Raw genomic sequence first — 9,689 nt, 5'->3', positions numbered from 1 at the left:
ACTGAAAATATAAAGGCCACGCATATACAAACTCATGAGAGATAAAAGCACTCTGGAGGTAGAAGTGGGGCACTGTCCCTTCCTGCTCTCCATAGGTATCCATAGTGCTTGACATGCATAGCTTTTATCTTTAGGCACACAGGAACTGAGCTGCGAAGATCTGCCCCAGTGTGGGACACGTGGTATCTCTGTGTCCCATGAGCAGTTTAGGAAGATTTGAGTTAATGTTTGAGCAGTTGGGACTGTAACTTCCATCTTCTTTCCTGTTTAACCTTCTTTCGCAGGTTTTCGGTCATGCAATTACTGCTTATGCGTTTTTAGAGGAACTTCATTACCATTTTGACCTTGCAGCACTTGTAATCACCTTTCAGTTCTGCAGCATTGGCAGATTTGATTGCAGGAGTGATTTATTCTAACCCTTTAAAGACTGCCTCCCCCCCCTTGTCCATGTGGAAAAGTGAAGAATTTCATTTCACAGTCATTTCTTCCACCCGTTTAGTTTTCATGTCATAGCTTGTGACAAAGCCTTCCGCAATGTTTCAGGCCAAAACCCTGATTGGCATTGTCACAATCCCATATTGGCATTATGAGATCGGAATCAATAGAGCCCTGGCACTGCGTGCACTCTGAGATTCCAGCCGTTCTATACCAGCCATTTCGGTTTAAGAAACACCAAAATTAGTTGAATTAATAGTAGCTGAAATAAGTCAAGCAGAAGCTTGCACATGTGATGACCCAGGTGGAAAAAATCAAGCTTGGAAACCACTTAAGCCATTGATAGATCTGGGAAGGCTGTTAGGGGGAGAAACACCCACCCATCAATCTATTTCTTATCCTGTTTCCCAACTACTTGGCATCCCATGGTATTTGGATGTTGTGCTTGACTGGACTCAGTCTGAAATCTGGTGTAAAAAATCAGTGCCTGAGCCTACAGATCCTGATTGCTTTGATCACTGAAGTGTCTGATAGCAAAACGTTCACGTGTATTCAACTTCACTGATGTCAGTCTCGCCAAGTAAGAGCAGAACTAAGAGAACAGGGGAATTAGATGGACCTGTGTATTTGTATCTGTCCACAGGAGGCTGAAAAATGGAAAAGTATTTCAAAACGGGCTAAACCCAAAAGCTAAGGTGTTTATTGCGACAGATTATAGCGGGCTTCCTGTGGTGAATGGAACTGCCATGGCATGGCTGCTGGAAAGAAAATTGGTGGTGTCAAAATGACTGTAGCTGTCCAGTCTTCTTTCCAAATGGGCTTTAACTGCACATTCCTGTTTATTACTCTCCTGCTGGGGCAAGTACCTGCAACAGTCTGTTACTAATGCAGTTATACTCCGAAGGGCCTCATTTCTCTTTCCTGGCTCAAGCTGACTTGTATTTATATGGGTGAATAATCCTTAGATGGAAAATTATGTACTCCCTAAAGGGAGCTACAAGATACCCTGAAAGGGGCTTCTGACAAGGGCACAGAGTGATAGGAGAAGGTGGAACGGCTTTAAACTGAAACAGGGGAAGTTCAGGTTAGATATAAGGAAGAATTTCTTCCCTGGGAGGGTGCTGAGGCGCTGGCACAGGGTGCCCAGAGAAGCTGTGGCTGCCCCATCCCTGGCAGTGTTCAAGGGCAGGTTGGACACAGGGGCTTGGAGCAAGCTGCTCTAGTGGAAGGTGTCCCTGCCCGTGGCAGGGGCTGGAGCTGGAGGAGCTTTGAGGTCTCTTCCAACACAAACCAGGCTGGGGTTCTATGACTGAATACTGCTTAATATAAAAGATACAGAATCAAGACTTTACTTTGTCCCTGGTCCAGTGTATTCATTAGTTACCTGGGTGACAGATGGAAAGCATTCCTACAACATTTGCATGCACTGCTTATGTGTTAGAGGGCAAGCTTAGAATTCAAATTGACCTAGAAAGTTAGAAATGTAGCGCAGGAGAAAATGAGGATGAATAGGGACAGATGCAAGATAGAACATTTAGACAGGAATAATTAATTGCAGAAAGCCAAGCCAGAGAACAGCCTGGGAAATCGGGCAGAAAATGATCTGGGATGTCACAAGCTGAGCATGAGTCAACAGTGCCATGGTACTGGGAAAAGGGAAGCACCCTGCCTGCGAGAAGGGTAGCCTCTTGGACACACAGCAGTCCTCCACGCAGCAAAGACTTTAGACTTGATTTTAATCCGGGAAGATTAATGCTTCACTTCAAGGAAAACATTATCAGGTAGGGATAGGGAAGCACAGTGGGATAGATTGCCAGGGAAGACCTAAAGGTCCAACATGGTCAACCCGTGTCTGGATGTGTATCAGCCCAGAAAGGCAGGTCTGATCAGAGGGCAGGAGAAAGGACTGCATGACCTCTTGAGGTCTCTTCCAGCTCCGTTTCTGCAATCCTACAATTCCTGCTTGTGGGTTTGGGGCATATTGGCCAGAACAAGCATTATTCAATGTGAGGTTTGCAGAACTGCCAGCTAAATTTAGACAGAGCACACTAAGCAGTGACAGGAGATAAATGAGTTCAAAGGAAGACACTGTGATCATATAGGGCTACCTTGGGCAGCTGTCAGAAAAGGTTTGACACTTCAGTGCATGGCACCAGTTCTGTACCTTAGATCATCCTGTGTTGTATAACAGTTTTGTAAGGACAGGAGACCAATTTGTACAGGAAGGAATAAAGTGAGAAAGAACACGCACATGTAATATGTGTAGGAACAGGTCCACTCCTTTCCTGTCTGTAATCCTGTGCATGCCCACCAGTTCTCATTTCATAGAATAACACCTCTGTGTTGCCTTGGCATACCTATTCCCATCCAAATTTTAGCTATTACTCGCCTCAAAATGGGGATATAAAAGTCTCTTCTCATCCCTTTTCAGTGTTTCTGTATCTCCTTATTTATTCTGTGGCTTTTCATCCAAGCAGAAGCTCTCTCTGAGACTGACAGTTACTGTATTTATGTATGTATGCGTGTATCTGGTAGGTTGAGCGCACTGAAGACAGTGAAATAACAGTAAATAATAGAAGTTAAGCTCTTGGGCCAATTTTGTGAAGGTCATTGCCTAAAGAGGGTGTGTAAAAGCTGCACCTGTGCAACTAAACTGAGTGCTCAAGTGCTCGCTGTGTGTGTGAACACCTACTGCTGTCATCACTAGCTATTTATTTGTATTGCCACAGTGCCTAGGAGCCTCCAGTAATAGCATCTAAACAAGGCAGTAGCCTACTCCCTGCCCCAAAGAGCCTAAATGTGCTCCAGAATGTGGGATCTATAAAGAAGCTGGCTAATTGTTAGCTGTTTTATGGCTTGTTTCTGTCTTGTCCTGCTCTGATTTGGAGCACTACATTTCTCAAAGTAAAGATTAAAGTGAATCAGCTCAGTCAATTTTCTTAAGGTACAAGTCCTACCACACTAAGCCATTGCACAAATGCCTCCAGCACAATCTGGTAATTATTACTGAATCACTTGAAATGATCCCAAATTTTGATGTGATTACCATCAGTGGCGCTAAGTAACACAATTCCAACGAGCTCAACGCTGATACGGCAATCCTTATCACTTCTAACGCGAAACAGTTTAATCCGAGCATCACGTGCTGATGAGATGATCTGTTCCAGCAGTGCCTTTTTGTGGATGCTGTGTTGTTCCAAGTGGTGTTGAGATAAAACACCACCGTCGTGGAGAGCTGCAGCGTCAGGCTCGCAGTGCTGCGCATTTGACTGCGAGGACATCTTGGATGGCTCCTCAAGTCTATGTAATGATCTAAAACCTCTTTCTCATTGATCCCTGCCTAGAAGTGAGTACTTAAGGGAAATCTGAGGATACAGAGTCGTTTTCCAGCTCTCTGAGCATGAAAACACTTCTCCATAACTGAACGCTGTGCAGGTATTTCTCCTTCTAACAGCTCAAAGGTGGCTTCTGTTGAAAGATCAGTTTTCAAAGAAGTCTCCTTGGACACAAAAGAAGAACACTCAGGCAGCCTGTATTGTGTACAAAGCTCCTTGGCAGAGCAGAGGAAAGTCCCTGAGAGCTGCCTCACTGCCTTTGGAAAAGGCTCACATAAAGAGCAGGTTGTACTGATGGTTCTTAGCGCAAGGATGGAGGCTTTGTCTGAACGCTTTGCTTTCCTAAATTGATGTAAGGTGTTCGCTTGGAGTTTGAGTAGTGCCCGTAGTAAGGAGGAGATTAGCTGAGAGCATCTCCCATTTCCCAAGCTCCACTTAGACCTTTTGCTTGATATTGCCTCCTGCTCTTCCTAGATCTCTTGGCAGGCCTAGAGATAGCCACATTACATTGATCCCTTGTGCAGTTTCATTATAAGCAATGTTCACTTTCCTTCGGGAACAGCCTTTGCCTGGCAAAGGAGAACCAAGGCAAGAACCCAGACAGTGATGCTTATGCTGCTCCAGTCACAAAGGAGAAGGGAGGGTAGAAACTGCTTTGGAGCAGCAATGACAAAAGCCCTCCAAAACCCCCAAATCCAGTAATGATTTTACAAACACACTGAATAGCTGGAGCTAATTTAATCCAAATTTCAACTTCCTGCAGCATTTGGGGATTTACCTGCCTGAAAATATTTCCTTTATCCCAATGCCATCAAGCTGCTGTTCCAAGGGGCTTGTAAGGGGAATCTTCCCCTAAACATGGGAGTGGGCACCGACAAGTTGTGTTTTAAGATGACTGCATCTAGTTTGCTTTCCTCTCTGTCAGAAGCCAAAGATGCTCTTGGTGTGAGATGGATGCTGTTAGGGCTGCACAGTAAGAGACCATATGTGTGTCTGGCACAGATGGGTGCTGGCTGCATTCACAGTGTCGAGAAGCTGTGCTTCCATTTCTTGTCTGGGACTTTCAATCTGTTAATTCTGCTGCTGAATTTGCCTCTCCCTGTTCAATCGATCCAACTTCACCAAGTTCAACATGGGGTAAAGAATGGGGTATCAGCCGTACCAAGAAAGAGTTTTAGCTCTTGGATTACTTAGTCCATTTTCAAAGACCAATTTCACACTGAAATAACACTTGGGCCAACACAGTAGTTCCTTTTTGTTAGAAAAGCATTTAGAGAAGAGGCTTTCGGAGTATGGTTGTGACTGAAATCTACCGTGTTCCTTCCTGTTTTGGCTTGGAGATTGCTGCTTCGGCAATTCCCACTGGCTTCCTCCATGGCTTGGAAAGACCCTGCTCTCCCAGGCTGCTTCACCATAGACCCTACCTTGTCCTCCCGTGAAACGGGCCCTTGCTCCTGAGCAGCTGAACAAACTGGAGTGGGATCCTGCAGGGACACTGGGGGGCCCCTGCCACCCTTTTTAGACTCTAACACTGTGAAGCTCCTGTATTCCAGCACAGAAAGAGGGCAAGGAGATAAATGACTCCAGTGTTTGTTTGTTTGTTTTGCCTAAAGAAGCTTCTTTGTGCGTGTATTCCACATGAGTATTCTTCTGTCTGTGTAAAATAGATCCCTTGTGTCTGAATTTGAGCCTCTGTAGATTGTTACTTAGGCAATGGCTTAGAAATACTTTAGAGGCATTATCTAGGAGCTTTTCTGACTTCTCTCACATATTTCCTCTGCCTCCCTGCACCCACACATCCATGCACACGCAGTGAGAGATGCAGGGTCAGATGCTCATCAGACTTGTGCTCATTTTACACAAACAAAACTCTCTTATTGCACCTTTTTTCCCCCCCTTTTTCCCCCCAAGTCCATTTTGGACCAGTTAGACAGCTCTTGGTAAACACCAGCCCAACAAGAGGAGTGATAAATGGCTACACTTGGAGCTGAGAGCCTTAAAACACACGCATCAGCCCAGCTGTGGCTCTGGTTTTCTGGGGCTTAATGGCTTTCAGTATGACTGCTGTTAGCAAAGGTGCTAATAGAGCTCCTACCAGTTTATTTGCCACGACTTCTGCTTTCATGTGGGAAGGTTTCTGGCTCAAGTCAACGATGGTAAGCCTTAAGTGGTTTGAAATCCTGTGGTAAGTGGCCTAGGATAAATCACTGGGAACACTGTGTGATAATATCTGTATGTGGGTAAGCTCGGCTGCAAGCGTGTTGTTGAGGTCGCATGGTTTGTCCAGTGAAGAAGAAAGGGGGAGAGAAGTTTGCTCTGGGGGTGCAGCCCAGCACACGGTGGGGGGGTTCTGGGCTCAAGCACACAATGAAGCCAGGCCATGGGGAGCTTCTCCTCACCCAACACCCCCAAGTCCTTCTCCTCAAGGCTGCTCCATCCAACCTCTGCCCAACAAAGAAGCACCCAGTGCCTTGATGGATCTGAGCATTTAGTGCTCGCTTTCCACCATCAATACTGGTTCTTCTTGGTACGACAAGAACCTTCCCAGTGTACTCAGTGGGCTCCTGGGGGCATGATTTCCACCACTCCACTGACACAAGGTGGTATTAGGGCTGCATAACTCATATGAAAGGAAGTGACAAGTCCCGCAGTGGTAGGTAGCACTTTAGCTGTGCAGCTTCTGCTAGCAAGTGGGTGGAAGAGTGGATGGGGCTGGGTGGTTTCCATTTGAGGTTTCCATTTAGACAGTGGCATTTGCCAGTTATTACTGCTCTGTTTGCATCTGAGCAAACCCAGTTATTCTGGTGTTCCACACCTGGAAATAGAACTGCTGTATTTCAGACCTCAGGGTAGTAAGTGTTGGCTGCTACTTGCTTTTCAGCCATAGTTCCTTATCTGCTTAAAGGTGATGTGATGAACCTCAGTTAGTTAGTGGTTGTATGGTGCTTTGAAATCTACACTACACTATCTAGCTTTTTTAGCGCTATAATAGTTCTATAGCACAGTGTAACAGTGCACAGCAGCACACTCAGCTGCAAGCCTGAAATGCTTCCTAAGAGATAGAATCCAGGACTTTGTGTCCCCGTGACACAAGGAAATCAAGGAAAATCATCCTCAGTTCTAAATTTACCTTTAGAACAGGGAAAGCCCAGCTCAGAAAACCAAGCATGGTACAAATAGCTGTGAAATAGAACAGTGAGGGGTCTAGTGCAAAACTTAAGTACCACCTGGTCAGAGAGCAGAGTACTTTGTGGAGCAGGACTGGAGGAGGATGGGGCAGGTAGAGCATCATCAACCTGCTCTAGTGGAGGGTGTCCCTGCCCATGGCAGGGGCTTGGAACTGAATGAGCTTTAAGATCCCTTCTAACACAAACCAGGCTGGGATTCTATGATTTCTATGATATATTTCCAATTACTTCCTTCAATGTCCAGCCCAGGAGCCCCTGGCTGCTCTGAGTGTGACTGCACAGTGCTATAGCTGTTCTTTCACTTTGATGTATTGGAGACAAGGGTGAATGTGACTTCCTCATTTTGCTCTTCAGCTAATGCTGCCAGTGGTGAACAAAATGCATTGCTAAATTAATAAGTCATAAAGTTTTTGGGCTCGGGCCACTAAGCTGTCTCTCTGCTTTGCACGCAAGTATGGGAGATATGTTAGCCCAGGGATAGAGTAGCAGCTCCAAAAGGCTGCAGTGAAATGCAATCTGGTTCTGACACAATGCAGCCGGTCAGGCCATCTGTGAGAAGGAGCACCCAAAAAGGTAACTGGCAAAGACTGATAATCCCCAATTGAGCCTTGAAAACTCAAAGCACCCGGCCTAGCTATTGGGGGGGGGAGCTTATGATGTGCAAGTGTGAGAGTGCTGGCTGTGGCACTGAGGCGTTATAGTGATGGCAAATGCTTAGCAATATGGGTATTTAGTTTGTATTTCCACTCTTAGTGGGGTCCACTTTTAGTCCTGGTCTTTCCCTGGTTCACCAGATAAGGAGATGTGTACGGGTGAACCAGAGCTGCCATGGAATAGGACTGTGGCGTGGTCCAAGCACACGTCTGTGCAGACCTCATTGCTCAAAGGATGCCCTGGCCATGCAGTACCAGCCCTTCAGTGTCTCTGAAGGCTTAAATCAGCAGAAAACTGACCCTGTGGAACAGAAAACCATGGAATGGTTTGTGTTGGAAGGGGGCTTAAAGCTCCTCCAGCTCCAACCCCTGCCACGAGCAGGGACACCTTCCCCTGGAGCAGCTTGCTCCAAGCCCCTGTGTCCAACCTGGCCTTGAACACTGCCAGGGACGGGGCAGCCACAGCTCCTATGGGAAGGGCACAGCTTCTCATAGCAGGACGGGTGGATGGTGTGAGGTATGGGCATGAGGGACCAGCGACGATCCCCCTGCCTGGGTGCAGCAAGCTGTTGGCTTCCCTCAGCTGTAACCCCATACTCACTCATGCCACTGGCTGGTGTCCAGCCCTCCCCCTGGCAGGGGCTATCTATGCCTCACACCTCCGTTCCCACCGCAGTGCCGGAGACAACAGGGATTGATGGAGAACCATCCTGGGGCTGGAGGAGAGCCCCTGGGGGTGTGCAGATGAACTGGGTACTTCACTGTGCAGTGCAGCACAGCAGGCGTGCCTCTAAACACCCTTATAATGTGGTTTCTGTAGCTCTGTGTGCCTTACATTACACGGGTGCTTATCCAAGAGGGAAGGCTGCACTGTTTCATCATTCCTTCCCCTGTGCCCTTCATTCATCTCCTCAGCTAAAGTGAAACACTCTGCATGGAGAAGCTGGGGCAAAGCAGGTCTCACCATGAGACCTTGCCATGATCTGGCTGACACATCCCAGCCATGCCCGGCTGTGGTGTTCATCAGGCAGGGAGATCAGCTCCCAGGGAGCAAAGCAGGGAAATGAAGGCCTGAAACGAAGAGAAAATCCAGATTTTGATGGGTAAAACCAGGCTGATGAGGGTGTACAATGAGAAGCCTGCAGACAGGATGGGGGACTGGCACGGAACAGAATGCTGGTGGAAAACGTGCTGCATCACATCAGTGAGGTGTGCCTAATGTCACCACCATCTACGGATGAAGGTCACAACATACCCTGGTACCTTGCCTATGCATCATTCTAGTCCTACATTGTGATGTATATACTAGCCCCATTTAGACAAGCTCAGATCTGTCCAGCCCAGGGAGGCCCAGCTCAGACCAGTTCAGCCACTCCAGCCCACTTCAGCCCAGTTTAGCCCACTTCAGCCCTGTTCAGCCCAGTTTAGCTTTGTTCAGCCCAGTTTAGCTTTGTCCAGCCCAGTTTAGCCCAGTATAGCCCAGCCCAGCCTCTTTTAGCCCAATTAAGCCTAGTTTGGCCCAGTTCAGACCTCTCCAGACCAGTTTAGCCCAGTTTGGCTCAGTCCAGCCCAGCCCAGCCCAGTTTAGCCCACTTGAGGCCACTCCATTTAGCCCAGTCCAGACAAGTTGAGCCCAGTTCAGCTCATTTTAGACTGGTCCAGCCCAGTTCAGACCAATGGAGCCAAGGCCAGCCCCGTTTAGCCCAGCCCAGCCCACTTTAGTCCAGTCCAGCCCAGTTTAATCCCATACAGCTCAGTTTAGCCCAATGGAGCCCGGCCCAGTTTAGCTTAGTCCAGCCCAGCTCAGAGCAGTCCAGGCCATTTTACCCTTGCCCAGCCCAGCTTAGCCCAGCCCAGCCCAGTTTAGCCCAGTGCACACCAGTCCAGCCCACTTTATCTCACTTCAGACACTTCACACCAGTTCAGACACTTTACCCCAGCCCACTTTAGCCCTGTCCAGCCCATTCCAGCTCACCCCAGCCCGTTTAGCCCAGGTTAGCCCAGCACAGCCAACTTTAGCACAGTCCATCCCACTTTAGCCCAGCCCAGTCCATGTAGCCCAATTCAGCCCAGTTTAG

Source organism: Pezoporus flaviventris, unplaced genomic scaffold (assembly GCF_033815535.1).
Source record: "Pezoporus flaviventris isolate CSIRO_AGI_PZ_B2104156 unplaced genomic scaffold, CSIRO_AGI_Pfla_v1 ptg000005l, whole genome shotgun sequence".
Classification (NCBI taxonomy): Eukaryota; Metazoa; Chordata; class Aves; order Psittaciformes; family Psittacidae; genus Pezoporus; species Pezoporus flaviventris.
The sequence above is the reverse complement of the archived record's forward strand: the minus strand, read 5'-3'. Positions refer to the sequence as shown.